We start from the raw sequence: 11650 nt of genomic DNA, 5'->3' as shown, positions 1-11650 counted from the left end.
TGGTTGGTGAAGGAGTCGAGACTGCTGAAAATAAAATCAGCATAAGCGTTCTTTCAAATCTTAGCTTAACATGCAAGCTTTTTTTCATGGCAATTTAAAAGAAGATTTCAATATGAGTGATACCATGTAAAAACTATTTCAACTTACTTATCATTCTTTTTTTAACTGGAGAAGCGCTTAGCTAAGCTCTAAAGACAACTTTTTCACAGCTGAAATATAAAAGATTGAGCTTTTAAAAACTAAACATGGCTGCGACGTTTTTAATTTGATATCAAACACGGCCCATTCTGATTTTTCCAGGTCGGATCCCTGAGGGAGGGGGATGGGTGGGGCGTCTGCCTTCCCCGAGTCTACTACTGCGTTTTTCCCCGATTGCTGTTAAATTTGCTACGGTCGCACAGGTCGCTGTCAACTTTCCTTTTGTCGCGCCGGTCGTGATTAATTTTCCTTCGGTCGCACCAGTCGTGGGCACAGTGCAAAGTCATCCAACGTGGTTCCCCGTCACTGTCAACTCCAAAGAAAAACCCCCTCTCATAGCGCCAGTTCCTATTCGCACTTGCACTTGGCGTACAAGAAACAATCTGTAAAAAAACTTATTAAAACGATGGGACATAAAGTCAGGTGAAACAAATCAAACACCTGCTAAACAATGAATACTTTTCAAAAGCAAACGATTTTTTTAAACTCTTCAGGCTGTCGGCATCAATTTGCAATATGAGAAAAAAAGTTTTTTTGAGCTGGTTTTTTTGAGCCAACTAGTTTTTGAAACAGAGTTATTACAATGACATCAGTCAAAAGTCTTACTTTGTAGATTTTACTTTTACACGTAAAATGGCGTGAAGTTTAACGATTTTTATTGTGTTTGGCCTCTTTGTAGTCAAAGTGGCTATTTGTACTGAAAACAAGATTCATAACAAAGTTGAAACCCAATTCGAAATTTAAAAAAAATACGTAGCTAATTTAGGTCTGAACATGTGTGTTGAAGTTCAGGACAAATATACAATCCCAAAACGAATGGATTAACACTGGGCATCTCTGATTTTTCCTATTTTTTTCAGTACGGGAAAAGTTCCAATGCAGTTAATGTAATCAACAGCAGATTTAGATAGGAGGGCTGTGGCCCGAGTTGTTGATGGGATCTGTCTATTCAAATGGCATGACTCTGGCACTATTTTAAGACAACCAGTTTTTGCTGACCGACATTAAAATTTTCTAAGGGCATCGATCTAAAAATAAGGCGTCAATGGGGCGCCAATAAAAATATTTCCGTCGTCAAAATCATCCAAATTAATCATAAATTTTGGTTTCCGGTTTGTTTGTCTTTCAATAATGTTTTAAGAAGGCCGAGAAACTCATTTTGATCGACGTACAAAAACGTCATCAAACTTCAGATTTTTTTCCAGAAATCTTCTCCTCGAGAATATTTTAGTGTGTTTGAAAATGCAGTTAGTAAACGTTAGAATCAACTTACTATATTTGGGTAGAATTCTTTAGTGTCGATTGAAAAAGATTGTTTTCAGCTACCTTTTCGAATTGAACTAAATCAGTTTTAATTGATAGAATTCGATATTTTTCAGGCCGTTTCTACATTCTCTATATAAACTCTATTGTATTTTTTGCTGCCAGTTCGCTTTCCCACATTTTTCCAGTACGAGTAACGGGCACTAACAAATCGAAAATACTAAAGCCAGTTGTTTTTTAATTGCAGATGATTACTTGAATTTTATAAATAATGCTATTGTAAATGAAAAAAAAATTGTGAAAGTTTTTCGAATTTCTAACACCTTATATGAATTCAATTCTCCGAATAAGACAAAAAAAGATCCTGACTGCCAAAAGGTTGATTTTTATTGTCTCAGTGATAATGAGCTTTTGTTTATCTATAAGATGAACAAATAAAAATTCAATTGCTGCTAGGCGTCAGTTCGTCTAGGCCATAAACACGATTGGTTTTATTTCGTTCATGTGCCTCCATTTTCTCAGCATTGACTTTCGGAATCTGAGCCACTCTTTTGTTCACGGTTGAAATCATATTTTGAAATCGTTTCATTAGCGGGCCTGAAAATTTCGAAACATAACGACTAGCTGACCGTTTTGCGAGTTCAGAGCCAGGATCGATTGTCGTTGACAAAGTTTCCGGTAGAAAACCTTTCTGTGACAGTTTTTCGTCAATTTTTGAACTCGTTAACAGCAATTCATTACTATGAACCAATTGTGGAGCTTCGTTTTTAAAACCGACCGCTTGGTTTTGGATAGGTTTGTTCATTCTTTCATATTTTACAGAAGCTTCTGCGGGGTTTTTATCTGAAGGCTGCGAAACAGCTCTGAAAATGTTCATATCATATGGTTCATTGGGAGTATTATATATTGCTTCCTGCCGTCGCGCTGCACTGCTTGCTGTGGCTGTTTTTGCCGCTGTTTCTCCTGCTACAGGAGTTGTCGCCGCCTCTGATCCAGTGGAGGTGGTTTCACCGGCAGCCGGAGCCGCAGATGTCGTTTCAGCAGACCCTGCGGCTCCTGAAGATGTTGTCGCGCTAGAGTCACTGGATAGTGTTGTTGTCCCGGTAGTTGCGGGAGTTTCTGGCACAGCTCCGGAAACAACTGGTGCTACGGTAGGAGCTGGAATGGCAGCACCGGTACTCGACACAGGCGCGGGTTTCTTGGGCCTTGTCATCTTTTCATAAATATCCTGCTGTTTGTCGTTATCTTTGCAAACTCCAAGACTTTCGCCTTTCAATTGGCAGTAGGCTCCGTCGCAGCAATCGACTACAAAGAACCCGTTCAAATTTAGGCTCCCAAAATGCTGAAACGCTTTGATCATGTATTAAAAGTGTTTTTATCTGCCTAAAACAAACAGTTTTTGCCAAAAAAGACCTCTTTTTCACCACAATTTTGAGATTTTTTCACAAATTGTAGCAAGCTGTGATGCCCGTTTTTGCAACAATTGCAATTTTGTGTGAAGTTACCTAATGAACTCTTCGAAGAACAAAAAAATCTCATTAAAAGATTTACTAAGTTAAAATAAATTTGTCCAGCCTGTGATCACCAACAGCTATTTAAAAAAATGTCACCAATATACAATCTAGTTTTTTTCAGGATATATCTAGTCTATTTAAGGCGCGCTCCACCTTCAAAATTAGTATATATTGGCGCCAAAGGTGCCTTTAGAAAATTTTAGGGTCCACCAAAAATTGATTTTAGGGTCCGCCGAAAAATTTTAGCGTCCGCCGAAAACTGATTTCTCAAAATAGTACAAAGGGGGATCCTTTGCGTCGGCAGGTGGTCAAATCCCCGAAGAGGAGGGCGTCCGCCCCACATTCCCCTCCCCTAAATTTGCCCCTGCATGCATGCATTGTGCTCAAAGCTGATTCGTTCAAAAAAAAACTTTAAACCAAGTTAACTGCCTCCTCCCTGAATTGATTTAAGGGAGATTGTTCACTTGGTTGACCAACTTCCTTATTGTTCAACAGAGCACGTCTTCATTGTAGTTTGAAAATAAAAACTTTGATGGTATTTCCGTCTTCAAAGTCCAATCTAAAAGAACTTTTATGATTTTTTTCAGAAACTTCCCAAAAATTTCAGCCAGAAAAACTCGAGAAGTCACCAATTTGAACTGTTTCCTAAGTCGACATAACAATCTTCTCCAATTTTCAGACACAATTCTTCTTCCGGCTCTGGTGCTGCTGGTTGCTGTGCGCCAGGCTGTAAAATGGCGAACAACGCAAAATTTAAAAAGAGACAGTTAAAGTTCATATAATTTAAAACTTTATCAAAAATAGGGATAGATAAAACAACAAACACTTGCGAAATTAGTTCAAAATTGGAAAATTTGTAACTATTGTGTTCATTGTGTTCAATTGAAGCTTCGTCATGTTAACTACTACGCAACTTGAGTTTCTTGTGAGCCAAAAAAGCAACCATGCAACCAAACATGCAAATTTGGTTGAAAGACAGAGTGATTCATAAGCAGTTGCCTGGTTAGGGGAATCTAGGGTATAGTCCGCCCTATTTTTGATTCCGATTGTTACAACTTCACATTAGATCCCCTTTGCTTCAATTTCAATACTTAATCCATTTTGCTCAATCTAAAATTGAAGTATCGACAAAGTTTTTTAATTTTTTGCACCCCTCAGTTCCGCACCCCTCAAGACAAAAAAAATAAAATGGCTCTGCTAATGGTAGAATGAACAATGCGAATGAACACCTACGAAAAGCCATTCCCCCTTGTGGCAATATAAAAATGGTCTTACGAGAAACTAATAGCAAGCCCTCTTCGTTAAACTAACATAACAATAAAAGGTGGCGTCGATACTTAGCGTGTTACCAGTTGATTCCCGCCAGTTGCAGCTCCTCCGGCGACTCCGGTACTGCTTCCTCCCGAGGACCCTCCGGAACCACCGCTTCCTTCATTCCCACTCACCGCATCAACTATACCGCTCACTGCAGAGAGTTTTCATATTAAATTTATATCTGTAAGCTTTTGATTATACTTAATCTTTCGATTTAATAATTAGGTTTTTAAGTTTTTCCATTTTTTAAGGTTTTGAATTTTTGAAGCTTTTGAATTTTTTAAGCTTCTGAATTTGTAAAGCTTTTTCGTTTTTTATAAGCTATTTATTTTTTAAACGTTTATATATTTTCTTACAGCTTTTAAAGTTTGTAAAGCTTTTGAATTTTTTGAAACTTTTGAAGTTTTCAAAGCTTTAGGCTGTGTAATTGTTTAGGTTTATAAATTTTTTAAAAGCTTTTGAGTATCTTTTTAAGTTTTGAATTTTTGAAGCAATTGAAATTTTTTAGGCTTTTGATTTTTTTAAATATTGTCCTGGCGTGTAGAAAAGACCTTTAATGTCTTAGTCAATAATCAATATATTTTTTCAGAAACTCTTAGTCTCACTAACAATATATTCTCATTTAAATGTAACAGAAAAATTAGTACAAATTAATCAATTTAACCCTATACAAGTAGAATTAGAAATTTGATATTTTTCATAAAATAGAATTTTAAATTTTTCATGTCAATTTGATTTTCGTGCAAAAATTACTGATGTAACGTCTCCGTAAAAGAGAACTATTCACATCCATAAACTAAAAAACAGCTTTCTTTTATTTGGGAAATTGTTCTGTTTTAACGTTGAAAATACATAGGCAAATTCCTCCCTGATTCCGGCAACATCCCGGCAGAAGACGCCGCAGACAGTGCTTTCCCGCCCAATTGAGCAGCCAACATGGCGGCGTCTAGTATCTGGCGTTTGTCCGGTGGAATTGTGATTGTCTCGGCGAGTCGACGTGATAATGTGTCGTCATAAGAAATAGATGATGCAGATATCTGCGAACAGGGATATTCTTCGAATAAAAACGCCGGGAATCAATTTAAAACCATGAAAATTACAATTGCTCTCAACTTTTCACCCTATAAAAAGAAACAAAGTATCGGTTGCATCAAAAATGTCTTGTTACTGTTCTAAACAAGGGCGGATCTAGGGTTTTCTCGAGGGGACGTGCTACCCCTTAAAATTAGTATATATTGGCGCCGAAGGCCCCTTTAAGAAATTTCATGGTCCGTTAGCCAAAAATGGATATCTCAAAATGGTTCAAAGGGGGACTCTTTGTGTCGTCAGAGGTTCGACTCCCTGAGTGAGGGGATGGGGGGTTAAGGCTAGCCCCCCCCCCTGGTTCTAAACATGAAGAAAATAAAAAAATACATAGATAACTTTGCGCTGGGGAATTAATCTTTGTTTAATTTCTTCTTTTGATAGCTCTCCAAACTTTTCAAAGACCAAGTATGATCAATTACAAGTTTTAGTGATCCGATTTGATGAAATTTTGACCTGCGTTTGGTTTTTTTAAAAACTCTACAATCATGTTATATCCTTGCAAGATACTGGTTAGAAAAATTGAACTGGGGTTTTGGCTTCAAGGTTTCTTTCAACAATAAATCAACTCCCCGCAGTGCTTGAAACGCAAATTTTGTGCAAGATTCATGCAAAGGAATGCAAGTCATACAAAACTGCTCGTACCAGGGCAAATCCCTGAATGTTCCGACTGCCTCTTAAGGTCTATGGAGCAATAATAACATGAAAAAGTTAAATGTGCACGCCATATAAACTACAAAAAAATAGATTTTGCTTCTGGTAAAAAATCGATTATAGCAAATAAGCCTCCTTCAACCAATTTGGAACGATTTCTAAGACGGATTAAATGTCCGCTTACGTGTTAATAGCGGGAAATATATCGAGCGTTTTTGTCCCATATTGGTCAAAATGGCAATCTTTAAACCCCATTACCTTACGAAAACTGATCACAGGTGAAATATGTTTTCAAGTTTAAGCTTAGGACAACGTACCTTTCGAATGATATAAATATATTCTGTCAAAAATGGCTATTAAAATGTCGAAATTTGTCTGAAGAAAAAAAACCCACCCGAGCTCGAATATTCCGTAACTTTCGTTACGAAATTTGGAACAACGAAAATATCAAATGACTTATTGTTGAAAGGACACTTTTAACCATCACCAATTTTAACCATTACTCTTGATCATTCATTCACAAGCGAAAAGCAAATGTTGAGAGAGTCCTGCAAGATTCTTTCGAGGGAGAAATTGCTCAGTAGTTTTGACTTCAAAATAAAACGCTTATTGAAACGCAGTTTATTGAAATTGGAAATTGCACTGCTCAAGAACCTTCTGTGATTTGGGACAAAAAATGATGAAAACAAAAATTGTTCAGTGTTTTGCCAGAATTTATGTTGTAACATTTAATAAAACTGGAAACCAAAACAAAACAGTTGAGAGGGTACCTGTACCTTCGATTGTGCTGTTTTATTCCTGTACCGATTTTTCAACTAAATGATTTGACCATTTTCGATGGTGCTTTTTGGTTTCAGTTTTGCAAATTGAGTCACAATATAAAATTCAAGCGAAAAAAAAACAAACAATTTTGTTTTCATCACTTTTTGTCCAAAGTTAACCAATTTGAGAAAAACGAATTTGAAAATTTTGTTCAGTTCTTTTTTTTTTATTTTCAATAAGTACAAAAAAAATTGTTCAGCTCAATTTGAAAACACGATAAACTGCGAGAATAATCGTAAGAAGAAACCATCCACTTCAAGAAAATATATTATCAGAGTTCGGCAATTTTTGCTGTCTATTGCAAAAAGATTGACTCACACCCAAATATTTGTGGAATGAAAAAAAATTCGTCTAAAAAGTGTCTTGCAGCAAAATTTAAGAAAAAATACAACAAAAAAAATTGTTAGTTTAACTTCTATTCGCTGGTAATGAGCTGAGCAAAAAAATTCGTACTCTGGTACTTCCCCGCATGATCAAAATGTAATTTAACGTTTTAATTATATTTTGCTCGATCGTTGTTTTTTTTCGGGTTTTGATATGTCTTTGAAGATGCTTTGTTTCAAGATTTTTAACCTTTCTTCCGAAAACTTCAAACTAGGACAGAATTTGAAACTTCCTTGTGTAATTAGTGTTTGCAAGAGGTTGTTATCAGAGATTTTTTATATACTTTACACACTTTTGATTACTAACACTTTATCAAAAATGCTCTGTTCAAACACTAAAAAAAAGTCGGAAAAGTTAGGGCCAAATTGTGAATTGGTCTCATGTCGCTTATTGTGTTCTATCAATTATTTTTAGTCTGTATCCTTGAGCACAATAGGTCATAAATCATTCAATAACAAAGCAGCCAGTATTAGTACAAAAAAGTTTTGTTCTAGATTTATTTGTCTAAATTCAACGGGATAAACGAAATCATCCCGAGAGTGAAAAAATCCCTGCGAGAAGGATTAAAAAAGTATTAACGCTGTCAGAAAAATCTGGATTTTCTGATCCGCAATTGAATGGTTTATGATCTTTTCTGCTCAAAGGTAAACAGTAACAAGACTGCTCGTATTAGGGCGAGGCCATGAATATTCCGGAACTCTTTTAAGGTCTATGGGACAGTAAAAACAAGAACATTTAATTGAAAAAAAAAATTTTGTATTTTTTTTTTGTAATTTTGCAATTTTTGCTAAAATCATCACTTCACAGGCCATATAAAGTGCAAAGTGGTCGATTTCGCTCCTACTAACAAATCAATTCAGCTTCCTTCAAGACAGAACAGATTAAATCTCCGCTCACGCGTTAAAAGCGCGAAATATATTGCGCGTTAGTTGTCCCAAAAGGGCCAAATTGGTAATCTTTAAACCCTCAAAACTTTATGAAAAATGATCACAGGAGATTTTTTTTAACTATAAGCTCAAGACAACAAAATCCTTTGAATGCTGTAAAAAATCCCCCCACACTCTATATTAAGTACAAATCAATTATGGCAAATAATCTTCTTTCAACCAGTTTGGAACGATTTCTAAGACGGATTAACTCTCCGCTTACCGCGCGTTAATTGTCGCGCGTTAATTGTCCCTAATTGGCCAAAATGGCAATTTTAAACCCCCGTAACTTTACGAAAAATGATCACAGGTGAAATATCTTTCCAAATATGAGCTCAAGACAATAATACCTTTCGAATGATATATAGAAATTCCGTCAAAAATTGCTTGTTAAAAATTCGAAATTGGTCTGAAGAAAAAACCAACCCAAGCACAAATAGTCCGTTACTTTCGCTATAAAAGTGGGGAAAAAATCGTAGAGCAGTAGTAAGCGACATGAGAAAACTTCAGAAAATGGCCTTAACCTTTCCGACTTTCCTTTAGTGTTTAAACAAAGAATTTTTGATAAAATTAGAAAAAACACAGAAAACTGACTTTTTTAAATTTTGAAACCCTTCCATCCTAAAAACCTTTGAAATATTTTTACTTTTAAAAATATTTATAGTTTTCATACTATTCTTCAGTTTAAAATCTAGTAACTGAAAAATGGGTGTTAGGATTTGTAATTTTAACAATTTTTTATGCTTTGGTAGACTACATTGCTTCAGAATGTGGACTCTATATCTAATACCTCCTCTTTTCTGCTCACCTGATTTTTGTGTTTTGGAAATCTGACTTCATCGATGACAGAATGATCAATTGACACTCCTCCCAGCTGGTCCGAAGAAGAGCCCTGAACACAATGTATTTAATTCCATATTTTTAATTTTAACATACATTCTTTTTCATTTTTAATTTTGTTTTATAATTTAAATCGCTCGCTAATTTAAATTAATTTGAATGCAAAAGCTATCATGAAAACATCTGGTGAATATCAAATTGGCGGATTTTTTTCAAACCTTATCTGAAATGCCTAAAAATGAAAACAATGCTTGCGTTGTAAATTTCATTTAAAAATCTATATCAATTAATTTCAAAATCTGTACTTCCAAAACAATACCTGTGGGTCTGGTGCCTCGACTAACCGAATCAACGAGTTGCTGATGAAAACTTGCGGATGAGTGACATTGTTCTGAAACAATCCACAGATTGAAGCGTAATTTTTATACTATTTAAATCTGAGCTGGGTTATGGTTGAAGTCGGCTTTGAAATCAAGACAACCCTAAACATCTTTAGAAAATTTAAAAAAAAGATTTTTCTTTCTCTGAATTTTTTTATCATGTCTTTTCTTTATTTTTTTGATTAAAAATAGAACAACTCTCAAAATAGCCCGTAAAAAAGGTTGAGAAATCAATTCAAAGCACTGAACTCATTTACCCTGCTGACCACAAATGCTAATCGTACGGTTTCTATATATATATATATATATATATATATATATATATATATATATATATGTGTATATATATATATATATATATATATATATATATATATTACACCATTTTAGTATGTGCAAAAAGTTTTATAGACTTACAGGCACTGGAGTTTAGTGAGAAACATAAATGTTTTGGTTTTTTTTCAGTTTCTATATAGAAATCAAAAATTAAATTTTATGGTGTGATGAAATACGGATAATCTCAATTACCCTGCTGACCACAAATGCTAATCATAGAGTTTCTAAATTCTAAATATATATAGCCTAAGGGTTATCTTTAGGGTTATCTAACCCTATAGCTTTAGGGTTATATAATATATATATATATATATATATATATATATAATATATATATATATATATTACACCATTTTAGTATGTGCAAAAAGTTTTATAGACTTACAGGCACTGGAGTTTAGGTTTAGTGAGAAACATAAATGTTTTGGTTTTTTTTCAGTTTCTATATAGAAATCAAAAATGAAATTTTATAGTGTGATGAAATACGGATAATGGATATAGTTTTTGTCAACTCAATGAAATCCATTCTGACCAATTATAATAGATAGTAATACTTTTAAATAAATCAGGATCATTTATTTCTTTGTTTAGCCAAGAACACATGCTGATATTCAACAACTGATGGTTACTCTTGTCATAACGCACGCTGCAATATCTACAGTTTCTTTTTATTTTGCTGATATTTTGTACACTGTAATCCAATTTGTGTACCTTTTTTCCCATCAGCTTATGACCTCTCTCTCTCTCTCTCTCTCCCATGTTTAAAAACCTTCTATTTTTTACATCCCTTCCCCGCTCTGCTACCTTCCCTCTTTCGACGTTTATGGAGAGTAAAGTAAACATGTGTAGGGGTAAGATTGAAGATCGTAAACGGTGGGAAATACAAACGGCGAGGCGGTAACCTAGTGGGTAAACATGGTGAGAGAGAGAGAGAGAGAGAGAGAGAGAGAACTAAACGTGGGGGCACATGAACTGGGGGAGAGGAGTTGAAAAAGAACGGATAGGGGAGAGGGATTTGGTTAAATGGGCGTTTTTTATACAAAATTGAGTAGGTTTAGATTTCGAGAAGGCCATGAGTAATGCAGACAAAATTTTTTAAGCAGTTCTGCAATTTAATTTTGTTTAAAATCTGTAATTTTGGAAATTTAATCCATTTTAATCAGTTATAAGGAGTTGTAATTAGACTGTATTTGATAATAATGGATTTGAGTGGAATTCGGTTTTACATTATAGTCAATTTGATGGTCTGTATTTGCAACATTAATGGATTATAAAGACAAAACATTAGACATTGTTTTTCCATTTCAATCATTTTTCACCCTAGGAACCCCGGTGCAGATACTAAACGAAATTGTATGCAACCGATTTAAGAAGGCCACAAACAAGGATTTTTGTTTTTCCTAAAAAGCGAAACATTGTTTCCTCAATTTTTTCACAGTGATGATTAGTTTTTGCTGATAAAACTTATGATGAAAGCGGTATAAAAACTCCCAATTTGTTTGCAGATACTAGATGTAACTCATTTGTTTTGCAAGAACTTTTTGGCAATTTTTTTGTTGTTATTTTGCTTGAAGAATTAGAAATGAGAGCTAAGTTTGCACGCATCTATGTACTTGCCTTTTTCGCTGAAATACCGTTGGGGCAGATGAAAAAAAATTTCAACAAAATAAACAGATAAAATGTGACTTTAGAATGTTTCATTTTGAATCAACAAAAATTTTCACTAATCTGCTATCATTTTGTTAGCATTATTGCCAATATAAGTGATTCTAAACTGTACCACGGAAAAGAAATGGTTTGATACAGATACCTATAAAAACAATTGTTGGAGGTTATTTCTAAAAACGATTCAATAGAACTAGCGTTCTATTTGTCAACCTGGTGAAAAAAACTCTTTCTGAAACAAAAAAAAAACATTTTTCATCAAAAAAATCGA

The 11650-nt window shown here is 34.6% G+C and overlaps 1 protein-coding gene across 1 annotated transcript in view; it reads left to right on the top strand.

Moving 5' to 3' along the window:
* Positions 1-589: 589 nt before the first annotated feature.
* The window catches only part of LOC134855454 (MORN repeat-containing protein 5-like), a 73057-nt gene continuing 61996 nt past the window's right edge, over positions 590-11650 (top strand). Inside the window, exon 1 of the mRNA XM_063871984.1 lies at positions 590-601. The gene's annotated coding sequence lies outside the window, so the exon portion shown is untranslated. The remainder of the gene's footprint in view (positions 602-11650) is intronic.

Source organism: Symsagittifera roscoffensis, chromosome 10, assembly GCF_963678635.1.
Source record: "Symsagittifera roscoffensis chromosome 10, txSymRosc1.1, whole genome shotgun sequence".
Lineage (NCBI taxonomy): Eukaryota > Metazoa > Xenacoelomorpha > Acoela > Convolutidae > Symsagittifera > Symsagittifera roscoffensis.
The sequence above is the reverse complement of the archived record's forward strand: the minus strand, read 5'-3'. Positions and strand labels throughout refer to the sequence as shown.